The 13,782-nt window shown below is 35.5% G+C and overlaps 1 protein-coding gene and 1 long non-coding RNA gene across 2 annotated transcripts in view; one reads left to right on the forward strand and one right to left on the reverse strand.

The window, feature by feature from the left end:
- On the reverse strand, window positions 1-3,802 carry LOC132159108 (uncharacterized). The gene is made up of 3 exons (XR_009437782.1): window positions 2,739-3,802; window positions 2,265-2,599; window positions 1-212 (listed from the first exon to the last, which is right to left on the reverse strand). It is a non-coding gene; the product is annotated as an uncharacterized LOC132159108 (long non-coding RNA).
- Window positions 3,803-5,898: 2,096 nt separating this feature from the next.
- The window catches only part of LOC132159698 (alpha-1,6-mannosylglycoprotein 6-beta-N-acetylglucosaminyltransferase A-like), a 66,033-nt gene continuing 58,149 nt past the window's right edge, over window positions 5,899-13,782 (forward strand). Inside the window, exon 1 of the mRNA XM_059569275.1 lies at window positions 5,899-6,063. The gene's annotated coding sequence lies outside the window, so the exon portion shown is untranslated. The remainder of the gene's footprint in view (window positions 6,064-13,782) is intronic.

Here is a 13,782-nt window from a genome sequence, read left to right on the forward strand (position 1 = left end):
TGCTCAGATTAGTCAAATTACCAAAGTCCGCAATCAAAAGTGAGACATCTCACTATCGATCTATTTTTGTTTCTCCACAAAGGAATTTTAGGAGAGAGATCTAAAACAAAGTGGATACTTACATGAGATCTTCATGACATCTGAGCTGCAAAAGAACAGCTTTTAAGCAATAACATTTTCATATGATGTTATTAATTTGGTGTTCATTTTCACTCTGCGGGGAACAAAAACAGAGATGAGATCTCTTTAATATCTCAGTCCTTCTCAAACACTGTAATGAGCAGTGTTGGGGAGTAACTAGTTACATGTAACGGCGTTACGTAATTTAATTACAAAATTAATGTAACTGTAATTAGTTACAGTTACTAAGAAAAAATGAGTAATTAAATTACAGTTACTTATGAAATTTTGAACGATTACAAAGTGGATTACATTTTAATATTTACACACATCCACATACAGATTTAACTGATTTCTTTCCCAAATTGCACTGACTATTCTGAGACATACCACCCTAATAATTTCCGGGATGCAGAAACACAAGTCTAGTTTGTAGAATCCAATCATAAAAACGGAATGCCTAACGCGGACGGAATATCCCACATTTTGGATGACTAAATCAAAAGTAGGTCAGTACACTTGAATCAAAACATGACATGGACTAGTGTCTGTGAATATTAAGCCCCAAAAATGCAATATATGACTCCTGCACATTCTGCGTGTCTGTGGAAATCAGGCGCGGAATGGACACCGGGAGAACCGGGACAATTCCCGGTGGCCTGGCAGCCGATTTTGCCCGCTATTTTAATATCATTATTGTATAATTGCCTGCCGAATGTACTAAAGCGATCATTTGCGAATCCGCCATTTGATAATTAAATCTCTAATAAATCAGGAAGTGTTAGTCATGACTCGCGCGCTCTCCGCGCCTCCGGTTTGGATCAGACTCTGAGTATCAATGCGAGAGAGTGGACTGAAGAAGTGCACAGCTGGAGCAGAGAAGCAGAACTATACTGTTCAGGTCAGTTTCATCTGTAAAGATGCTTTTTTGTCTTTGTTTTTTTATTTATTTAATCAAGCAGCAGCACGTTGCTCATCAGTCATCACTCAAAATAGGCTACTATATAAAGGACATCGTTATTATCTGTAGTAATGTTACAGTAGTAATTTAGCTGAAAAACAATCAAAACATTTTTTATAGGTTTAGGGGGAGCTACGGACAGACAACAACACAACCCTTACGAAAATTAACGTTTTAATATATTACTATAAATCCAGAGAAAATAGTTACTATTGTTTAACTGTGGTAACCAAAAATTTAAAATGATTTTACAAATTGAGTTATTTAAAAATAAATACAAATCCATTTGCAAAAAACAAAACAAAACAAAACAAGGTTATTGTATATAGGCTAAAAAAAGCATGGTCAATTTTTGTAAGGGAAAAACATGACTCGTGTACAGTATTAGGATTTTTCTATAAAGATATTGTAGTATTGTAGAGTATTGTATTGTAAAGTATAGTTTTGTTCAATCAGTTCAATCAAAGTCATGAGAGAGATGGATAACAGGGCAAAATAAAGAGACTGAAGAGAAAAATGGAAGTGAAGGTGCAGTTCAGGAGAGAACTTTTATTTATTTAGCATGTCCCCAAATTAAAGATTTAAACATTTTTTTTATCTCAGGTCAATACCAAAAATAGTTTTGTCCATGAATTTGTTTGTATGAGTTTGATTTTTCCAGTCTGATTTTTTTCCCAGTCCGCCCCTCCTGTAAATTAATGGCAAAGACATGGTTTCATTTACTACACATAGGCCTACTGAAGCTCGCAGTGTTTTCAACCTCTGCTGCCTCAATATAGGAGTACACGAGCACATAAACATAATTTCTAGAACTGTTCTGTGTCACTTCATGTGCATTTTACTTATTTTGAGAAAACTATCATCATATCATATACAAAGAGACAGCAGTTTAAAAAAAAACACCAATGTTTCAGGAGTTTATTACACAGAATACGACACATGCTTATTAGATAACTGTATTTGAGTTGATGTATATGCTTTTATTTATTATTCTTTAATTTTCACACATTTAGAAAAGTAATCAAAAAGTACTCAAAAGTAATTAGTTACATTACTTTAATAAAGTAATTGAAAAAGTTACACTACTATTACATTTTAAACAGGGTAACTTGTAATCTGTAACCTATTACATTTCCAAAGTAACCTTCCCAACACTGGTAATGAGATTAAATTGAGAGTTTACTTACGGTAAATCCTGCTTTTTAGACATTTCTCCTGAGATAAAGACTCACACGTGGCAAGAGTTTCTGTAGACATCTCAGAAACGTCTCAAGCTGTCATATCTATCATTATCTTTTTCTCATGAGCGCGCCTTTTACTCATACTGTGCGTCAACAATTGTATTTTTTCTGAGGACTTTCGGACGTAAAATAAAGCTGATTTGCTTTTCTCAGAGAATTTAATTAAGTCTCTAAATGCACTAAAACAGAAAACTTTGAGCAATAAGATGCTCCTCAGGGGTGTTCAGTGGGCCAAGAGAAAGCCAAGGAGGAGAGACTGACCTCAAATGTGAATAATCTGTGTAATTAAATAGAACTGGTGTTACATTTTGACCAAAATGAAGATATTCCAACTGTAAAATGACCCTCAGGAAAATGTTATGAGAGTTTTTAGGAGATCTCTTACTGTTTAAAGTCTGTTTGACTTGTAGACTCACCCAAGTGCTCACTGTCCAATTCCATAGCAACAAACCCACCAAGAATGGCCCAGCTCCGTCATTCCTTACTGTAAACAATGCAGGAGGCTTATCTGAAATGCACAGACACACTTTGAAGACATGCACACCGATCAGAAATTTCCGAAATATACAGGAGGAGAATTTCAGTAGAACGTGTGAACAACAGTTCAAAGGCAATTTCCATGTTTTACATATTTGATTGTGACATACACATAATTATATGACATGATGCAGCCTTGTGCGAACTTGTTCAGGTTAATGAATTAATTTTGAAGATCTGCTCTAAGACACCCTCTAAGTGTATTACACTCAGAATTATGGGATGTCTGAGAATGGGGCTGTAATTTCAACTAAAAATGTGTAATTATGCTATCGCAGAACTTGTTAAGACAGTGACCTGTTCAGAGTTGGAGGAAGACTAATTAAGACTTACCCATTAGGAAAAGGATGGCAACTGCCTTGGGCCCCCAAAAGCCAAGGCCCCCTAAAATGCTTTTCATATACGAGATGCATATTAAGCACTGACACGAGAATGGTTGCTTTTTATGATGTTTATCACAACGACAACCATCAGCATGTCCAAGCTGAACACTTGATCTTGTGTATCCTGCTCGTAGCAAATTAAAATATCATGCATCTGAAGCTGTAATTAAATATTGAGCAACAATGCATATTATATGTTTATTGTTTTAAATGCTGCATACTTATTCATAAGAACCCAAGTAGAGGATGCATACGCAGTTCGTTTGGTCGATATAATCCTTAGGTGTGTAAATGTATAATTTCCTTTTCATTATTATTATTATTATCATTATTTTCATTTCAATTTGTAGTTAAAATAACTAAAACAAGTGTATTTTAAAGTTTAGAATTAGACAGCCTTTGGCACACAGGTACATGCTGGTGACTCATCAGTCATCAGTGGACTTTCCTCCTTCATATAGGCTTTATTTTCACTCTTTTCTCATTCTCACTAATTCAAGTTTTTATATGAATGAATGAAGGGAACCGACTGTCTTCAGAAAACTTTCCATGGAATTTTCATTTTCATCAGAGGGATACGCAGTGCTGCTTTGTTTACAGTCGTTACTGGGGAAACCGCTGTATTTCTGATGTTCCAAAAGCGCCTCCTGCTGGCAGAGAATCAATGTGCATTTTCAATAATCACATCTGCAGTTTTTGTTAGGATCAATGCGAAAATCCACCCACAAAACCCTGTTTTAAATTAATATCATAATTTATACTTCCAACTCATCTCTTTTCTTAAAAAATCATTTAAAAGCTCAATTGAGAATTGTATCATTATATATATATATATATATATATATATATATATATATATATGCTAAATGAATAAATGTAATGTAATGTAAATATATATATATATTTATTTATTTATTGTGAAAACCTAAATCAATTGCTATTTCTTGGTCTACAACATGAAAGAAAGCCATATAACATGTACAGGAGAAATGTAGAAACACTGGACACCATTATGCAGCAGCACACATCACAACAAAAAAGTAACCTCACGGCTAAATTTGTAAATGTGTTCAAATACTTATGGCCCCATTCATATATTTTGCCTGACGCCCCCAAATCAATAAAGCCGCCCCTGTATATACATGACTGTTTCTTCATGCTGAAAGGAAGTTAGAGAGCATGATTTTTGAGCAAATGTCATATTGTCCTTGTGGGACATTCGTCAAGGAACGCTGGACACCTTCTATGTGTTTGTGAACAAAAGACTGAATTCTTGGACCATGAAGTACTTTTTTCATAGTAGGCTATAAATGTTTTATTAGTAGGTTTTTTTTTTAAATACACTTCTGTTCAGTTACATTTTTGTCTCAAAGAAGCAGTCCTTCAGGTTACATTTTTTGTCCAAGCACAAATGTACATTCAAACTGGCCTCATTTGAAGTCCAAAATTCAGTTTTAAAGGTACTCCAAAGTTATTTTAACTCCAAAATAAATATTCAGTCACTGTTTACTTACCCATTACCTTCAACCAAAACGACTGAAGAAAAGTGGTTTTGGAATAAGTAATGAATGAGAAAAATCTTTTTTGTGAAATCTTTATACTGTTATAAAGCCAATTTTACTCTGATAATATTTTATTAGTTTCTCAAGATTTACTGTAGTTGTTATATTTGGAAGTCAACGACAAACCAAAACAGCTTTTAAACTGCAAGTTCATTGTATGTCCAATAGATGTCACAATACACCAATACTTTCGTATTGTAGTCTAACTCTCTGTCAAAATCAACATTAAAAGCATAGCTCACCTCAAAATCACTGTTAATGTTTACTTACAGGCCCATATGACGTTCTTTATTTCTCGGAGTACAAAAGTATAAATTCTTTATGTCACGCCCACGAAATCACAATAAAAGCAGTCCTTTTGACTATATTTCACGTTTTCAGAAATCACACGATAGCTTTGTAAGAGGAACAAGCTGATATTTAGGCCTACGTCGACGCTCTCTGATAATCTTACCTTCAGTGGGCGGTTGACCGTTGAACTTGAGGCCTCGAGTGATTCATGCAAAGAGTCGACTCAAACGAATCATTCATTCACGAATCAGTTGTGAGAAATCAGCCAGAATTCTACCTACCATGGTTTTACAGTGAATTGGAGTGCCTAAAACCCCATTATCTTTTATAAATTCACGGTAAACCACAGCTTCGCGGGGCTTATTGCTTTTGATTGCCGTGGAACACACAGAAGTAAACAAGGTAAAAGGTGTATGTTTATAGTGTAATTTACAACAGATTCGAACGCGGCTCAACCAATCAGATTTAAGGATCTGTTTTATCTGTTTATAATGTAAATTTACGACCTGTTGGTTTCTGACATTTCTGGTTTTCTTCATTTTTGAGGTATTTTGTCACTCACTTAATTGTTATTGAACGGAAAATATATTCTTAAACATTTTCCCTTAATTTTTTGGTGTCTTGTTTTGTGAGATTAATTTAGATCTACTTTTTATTGTATCAATTTATAGAATAATATAACTAACTAATAAAACAAATTAGCACCTGAGACGCTCTATAACGTTAGGGACCCTTGGCGAGCGACGTGTTGGGTTTTAACGCTTTTCATTGACGTGGGAAAAATCGCCACGCTCCCTGCGGTCTCCTGCGCGTCTCGACGATCTTTGTGTTGAATGTGATCAGACAGCGAAACGACACACACCGACCGTTGTCAGGTGCCTGGAATCACACGGACGCCGACCACATCGCAACCACCGGCTTTTCTACAGCCTTTAACATCCATATCACCACCTTAAATCTTTAATCAGGTTAGTGTTTGTTTGGTTTGTCTTCTAAAAGCGTACAGAATGAAAGCGGGGCGCGTTGGTGCGCTGCAGTTCACTGCGGAACACGCGCATATATGTTATTACTTCTTTATTTTTTTGTTATTTATGCACTCAGATCAATCGCTCACAAACACGTTAGGTGTTTAATCCTTGGTTTTTATTATACATTTACAAATAAGCCTTACAGCAACACTAATGTGGCTCTTCCGTCTTAAAGTGATGGTAGCACTTTGATGTATACCATGGTAACGTTACTGAATTAAATTCATGGTATTGACATTGTTCTCCAAAGTACTTTCTAGAATACCATGATACTACAAATGTACATGTTTTAAAAGCCATGATAGTACATGACATTATGTCCAAACCTTGTCATTTCAGTGTTTTTATGTCGGGCTATACCATGGTACATTACATTAGAATGGCATGGTAAATGCAACGCAAGTTGAAGTCTACTACTGTATTTTTTTTAGTTGCCTCCTGTAAACACCGTGGTATTTGAATATGATAATTATTTAGTTCAGTGGAATAAAATTATATAGAAATATCATGATATTACACTGTGGTGCCATCACTTTACCATAGTATAACAACAATACTTCTTTAAATGTGTAGCTATTACAGAGTAACCGGAGGTGTCTTTCTCAAGGGAACAGTCAGTGGTGATCGGATCGAGCTTTTGGGGTTCAAACCTACAACCTTTTTATTGCAAACCTTGGCCCTTAACCATTAAGCTGCATTCGAATTTGGTGCAGTTATTTCAAATGGCTTAACTTTGGAGTAGTTTGATGAAGGTTGTTGGGTTAAGTCCCAGATGTGCCAATTGATTAAGCCTTTAGACCACAGTTCAGAGCGTAATGTATTAAAGAGGTTTTTGAGATGTCATAGTGTCAGTTATGAAGAATAACTGGCTCTTCTGCGTCATATATCACTGTCGTTGGTTTTCACAGAACAATGCATAATTGAATAATGTGTACAGTGTTTTATAACTGTAATATTGATGCGTTTAATCTTCTGTCCACCCACAGAAAGTCAGGCAGTGATCTCGTTCTTTTCAAACAGTATATGTTTAGTTGTTTCAAAGACACCATTCAACTTTTGTTGTTAGTTCATACTTGTCCATACTCTTTCCATACGTTGTCGAAATACAAAGACATTTGACTTCAGTGGATAGCTATACTGTATTGTTTATGTCCTTAGTGGCCTGAAAAATGTAATACGCAATGAAGTTTAATGCCTAAGGTTAAGGGATTTTTTAAAAATCTGTAATCTTAACATTAATTGCTAGTCATAACTTGCCTCAGAACACCAAATTCTCTGTTGCTGAAATGGAATTGACTTCAAAGGATGGAGAAACAGATAACTGGCACAGTGTCTCTGTTATAACACGTTCAGAAATGTCCTTAAAAGTGTTTTATTGCCATATCTTTATAACTTCCTGTTCTTGGGCTGCAATTGATCTCATGTGATGGTCTATAAATAGACCTTCAGTGCGGTGTAAATCAAGAGTCTTATCTGTGGTATCAATGAATAGCCGTTGACCTTTGCCATTGGTTTAAAGTCGATTGCCCCCCTTTGAGTACACTGGCTGCTTTTGCCCCCTGTTTACTGCAAAGGGTCTTTTTGTTCAGGCCGCTTGAACCTGAATAAGATAAGCTTTATGCGAGTTAATTTGTAAAACGGATGTGGGTTGCAAAAGAATTTAGAGGTGTGAATGATATAAATAGCGACTTTCTTCCAGGTAAGAGAAGAGTCTGTTTCAGAAGTTCAGGAAGTTTGATGTGTTTTTAAGTGTGCAAAAATGACATCCAGTCAGAATGATACGCTTTGTGAGCTTTACCTGGTTTTTAACAGTAACTGGTTTTGCTGGATTTCATCACAGGCAATGAAACGAGACTGTCTGTTGACATATGTGTTGATGTGTAGATTAAGCGGAGTTGACATTTATTGACGTCGTCTTGAAAGCACCTTGGAAACACCTCTTACATTTCCCTCAGAATCTGTTTTCAGAAAAATTTCCCCTCGGTAGAGTCAAAGAAATAATTCCTCCAAAAATGAAACTTTGCAAAGATTTACTCACCCTTGGGTCTTGCAGTATTTAGATGAGTTAGTTTCTTCATCTGTACATTTAGTATTACACCAATCGCTCAGTGCTCACCAGTGGATCCTCTGCAGTGAATGGGTGCCGTCAGAATGAGGTGTTTGCTATTCATAATACTGCTTTCTCCATTGAAAGAGGTATCTAGCCTGAATCAGGAGAGAAATACACACAGATTAAAAACTGTTTGCTAGTAAAAGGAGTTCTAAACACAGGCGATGGACTTTATCACTGCAGAAAGTGTTATTATGAGTTATGGACTCATATTTTGGCCAGAAGTGATGGTTAAAAGACCTCAATGATGGATTTGTGTCTTAGAAACATGCCGTTTTTCACTTCACAAGATGTTAATTGATGGACTGTAGTGGTGTAGATTACTTGTGGATTATTGTGATGTTTTTATCAGCTGTTTGGATTCTCATTCTGATGGCACCCATTCACTGCAGAGGATCCATTGATGAGCTAGTGATGTAATGCTACATTTCTCCAAATATGTTCTTATCTTAAATGGTCTGAGAGTGAGTAAATGTTATGTGAGTAAATTATATTGCTCCTTTTGCAAAGTGCATTCCTAACGACTACTTAATGGCACGCACATGCCCTACTCACTCCAAAGTCCCCACTTCAAGGGGATAAGGATGATCACTTCCAAATTTAATTTACCCGGGTACTGTTCGGTACCGATACTAGTACCGGCGCATCCCTATTATGAATGAACTGTCCCTTTAAGACTTGTGGTAGTTTTATTGGAATGCTGGTAGCGGACCCTTAAAGGTCTTGAAGGTGTCATTTTTAATTATGTTATGACTTCTGAACTTATGTTTCTGACACTAACCACATTTTTTAATGTGGAAGCAAACAGAATGCATTTTGCATTCAGAAAATTTCCTCAAGAGATTTGCTCTGACAGCAGGCCTCAGTGGAGATAATTTCGCCTGCATGTGTAGCTCAGGAAAAGGCCCTTTTTGGCCTGGAGTAAAGGGCTTGCTCACTGGGATCAACTGTTGTTTTGTTTGGCTGTCAAATCAGTTGTAATATTCTGGCTGAAGCTCCTTTAAAAACATCCTAGTTGCATAATGGCCATGTTCTAAAATATAATGTTTCTCAAAAATGTCATCCGAACATGACAATTCTAAAATCCAACATTATCTGTTTAGTAACCATCGTGATTTAATTTAATAAACTTCAACTTAAAGCAGTGAAATTGCTTGACAAGCAAAGGAGGAGGGACGTTTTCATTCAGAGAGAATTTGATTGGACGAAAACTTGTGTAGTGCAGGATGATATCATCAATATTTTTGGTTCTATTTCCCAAAAAAGACACTTTTTCCTCAGCTGTTCTAGAATGCTGTTAGCATTTTTTTTAATATTCCAAAGACTTTTTAATGAGATTTGTAGACTTCTCGCACACTCAGATTTTTGCACATATTTACGTCATTTGCATAATATAGTCAACTTCTTTGACAGTGTTATCTGGAATCACAGACTGGATCAACCTGTTCTTATTGCTTTTTTTCGACTCCCCAGACAAAAATTACATACAGGAGAAGCAAGTAAAACAGACAGGAAGAGCAGCGCTGTAAATACTATCAAAATAAAAAACATTTGCAAGTTAAAAAAGCAAGAGTCAAATCTTAGACGTTTTGTCAGCGTAATTCTAATGTACATTCAATTACACGAATACTTGTGAACTGTGGTTATATTACAGTGCTGTATCAACAAATACTGATGTTAACAACTGTAAATTAATTGCATTATACTCACCTACTTGTGACGTTTAAGTACAAATACAGTGTAATTAGTCTTGTGGCGCCACACTGGCTATTTACACAGATGTTTTCAGGAATACGGTTTAAAGCACTGTTTATTTTAGTTTTTGGAAGTGGTAATTGATGGAAATTGTTCTTCTATTGTGTATAAATTAAAATTTATTGAAAAAAAATTGCATTTAGTTTTATTATAAAATTTCTTTAATATATTATAATAAGTGCTATGTGATTTTCACGGTCTCTTGTAATGTTTAAGTACAAACCGAGAGGCTAGGTTTTGTTGATACAACTGCAAAACTACTTTAGGAATAAGAATATTTACTTGTCAGTCTTTACTTAAAAAAAAATGTTGGTTTCTTAGAGCTTGAATTTTGCAAATTTAGTAATTCCATTAAGTGCTTCTCAGCTTCGGTGTGATCAAATTAAGAAGACTGGGGAAAGAAATGTGCATGATTTTATTACAGAATTGTATCAAGATGTGGGCAGCGTTTTAGTCATTTGAGTAGTAATAACACCTATCATGTGCAAATTTAATCAGGCCTAATTTGCATCTAAAGTACTTTTACTATCAGTCCTTGGGTGTGTTAGTTAAGGTTTCAGGTTTAGTTTCAAGTTAGCCAAGTTGGCTAACCTGAAATTCTGTCAGTCAACAGATTAATCTTTTTGAATATTGTCAGTACAGTACAATAACCTCTTTGAACAACTGCTAGAAAACGCTAGAGCCTATTTTAAATTATTCATCAGCATTTTCCATAGCTGTCTATGGTTACGTAAATTTCCGAGGGGAAAAGGCACTTTCTCTGTGAATGCTGTTCCACTCTATTTCAGGCACTCGCGCCCCTCAGGGTTCCACTAGAACTCTTGCAAGTTCTAACAATGTCATATTTCCAGGATGCAAAAAATAAAACAAACAAACGAAAAGTTTTCCCATTGCATTTGTAGTGTAAATCATTTAGCCTGATAGTTACAATATAATTTGAGTAATTACAAAAGGTGCTGTGCAGCAGGCGCAATGATATTACGCAGGAATGAGAGTATAGTTCCTAGCCCTTTCGGCCTAGAAAATTGCAACTTTTCATTTTCCGTCGGTCTCGGTACACGATGTAACTACAAAAGAGTCAAGTTTTAAATAGGAAAAAAAATATAGAAACTCTTTGGTCAGTTTTGCAATGATCCTATGATCTATGCTAAGCTAAGCTAAAAGTGCTACCGTCAGACCAGGAGAAAATGTTGATAAAGAAACAGGCCATCCAAGATGTAGATGAGTTTTTTTTTATTCAGATTTGGAGAAATGTACCATTTGATCCATCAATTGATCAATAATGGATACTCTGCAGTGAATGGGTGCCATCAGAATGAGAGTCCAAACAGCTGATAAAAACATCACAATAATCCGAACGACTCCAGTCCAACAGTTAACATCTTGTGATGTGAAAAGCTGTGTGTTTGTATGTAAGAAACCCATCATTAAGACTTTTTCAACTTCAAAATGTTGTCTCCCACTAAAATATGAGTCCTCTATCCATAATTATTGTTTTCGTCAATGAAACAAATGTCTGAATCAGGAGAGAAATATGCACATATCAAGAAGCTACCTTTTACAAGCAAAAACAGTTCTAATCAATCAATTAATAATAAATCAATAAATTGGTGTATTTTGATGTGAGAGGACAAAGGATGTTTTTTTTAATGGAGAAAGTGTTATTATGGACCCCTATATTAGCCGTAAGTGACAGTTTAAAGTTAACATGCCTTGATGAACTTGTTTCTTTCAAACATGCAGCTTTTTTCTTCTCAAGACAAAATTGATGGACTTGATTAGTGTGGATTTTTATTGTGATGTTTTTATCAGCAGTTTGTACTGATTCTAACGGCACCCATTCACTGGAGAAGATCCACTTGTGAGCAATGCTACCTTTCTCCAAATCATCTGGAGAAACCAGCTCATCTATGTCTTGGATGCCCTGAGGGGGAAACATCTTCATTTTTCAGTGACCTATAACTATTAAAAAAACTGTATAGTATTTGTTTGCCTATTATGTAAAACCACAATAGTAAAACATTTTAATTGCTCTCAAAGATAATGTTACACCTACTCTTAATGCTGACAAAATACTGATAGAAGGGTGTTACTTTCTCATAGATAATTTTAGCTGCAAATGACATAATGAATCATATTTCTGGGCCACTGGTCATTTTTGAGTTATTGTTAAATGTGATATGAGCCATATTTGCATTATTGTGTGTCGTCCCCCTGGGGGTTGTTAAAATTGTAGTTTCAGGTTTAGTAGGATGTGTTAACTTAATGGAAAACCAGGTCTTGACCTCATTTCTGTGAGGTTATGTGGCATCTTTTGCTCTTTATTGATTTTTGATGCATGTGAAAGTATTCAGAGCTGCTGGTTTAGTGCGTTGTACTTCAACTAGAGTGGATTTTCAGGTTTTCTGTTTGTGTGTTTCAAAGTGAAGTGTTTAATAATTGTAGCTAAGATAAGTTGATATTTTATACTGAAATATACTTTATATTGTCAAGAGAAAGTGTGTGGGAGGTTAAGTGTGTGTTATATAAATTATTATTAAAAGATAATACTACAACTAATTCTACAACTAATAAATAATAAATACTTTATTTTTCTGCAATATATATTGTGATATGAAATCAAATTTTTTCTTACAAACAAAAATGGGGTGAGCACACTTACATTCTCATTTTAAATGATTTAAACATCGACACCATCGTGTCAATTGATTAATATGCGCGAGGGAAAGAGAGCAAGACAGCGCTCGTGTTGTTCTAAAAAGCTGAATAATTCTAAATGAACTCCATTATTTAGACAGGAAAATACAACAAAGAATATAGTTTACATGTAGCGTGTCGATTCAGCGTGGTAAGACTCTCGCTCTCTCTCTCTTTGCATGTGTGAGAAAAAGCGCTATCAGCAAAGCGACAGCGAGTTGTGCGCCTTCACACAGTTTACAGTTCATCAAATACAGGTGCACTGTGCGTCCATTGAGATGAATTGAAAAATACAGATCGCTTGATGGAGAGAGAACTCTGAAGCGCTCAGTCAGTGTTCAGCGAGTGAAAATGTGCTAATCTTATAATAGCCTTGAACACACACACTGCCGAGTAAAATCTAAGAATTTATCAGCCAATGGCTAATGATAGACATCATTTAGTTACATAGAGTAAAATTTAGTCGCATATGGATAGGGTTGGAGTAGGCTTAAATAAGCATGAGAAACGAATTATAAGCAGCAAAAAAACTACAGTAGAACAACAAAAAAGTAATTAATTAATCACATTGTATAAAGTAATTAAATGTACTGGGGTGACCCCAAATAGTCAATGCTTCGATAGGAGGAGCCGGATTCGACCCCCAATCTCACAGTCGAATTTTCATAGAGGTGTTATGATCATGCGGTTTTGGCTACATGGGGTGCTCAAATGTCTGCTTTCACAAAGAACTACCGGTTTTCTCCAAGTAAGTTAACATACAGCCTATTAAGAAATTGCCTTAAATTAGAATCTGAAAAGAAAGAGGCTTCAAATAAATATTTTAACGTGCATGAATAAATCCAACCACCCCTATAGATTTAAGTTTCACTTTCCATTTTGTCTGTAACAAGACTCAAATTGACACAGGCAGAGTGAAAGACTGGATATTTTTCAATCAGGAAATGACATAACATTTATTCTAGCTATGATCTCACATTTTAAACCTATCTCGGCTCTATTTTTATCCTCATAAGGATACAGAAGGGTATTTGGTGCACTGATTTTTATAGGGTTGCAAGACCTGCTTCACACCTTGGCCTGGAGTGCCTTACTGC

The sequence above is a fragment of the Carassius carassius genome, chromosome 16 (assembly GCF_963082965.1).
Source record: "Carassius carassius chromosome 16, fCarCar2.1, whole genome shotgun sequence".
Taxonomy (NCBI): domain Eukaryota; kingdom Metazoa; phylum Chordata; class Actinopteri; order Cypriniformes; family Cyprinidae; genus Carassius; species Carassius carassius.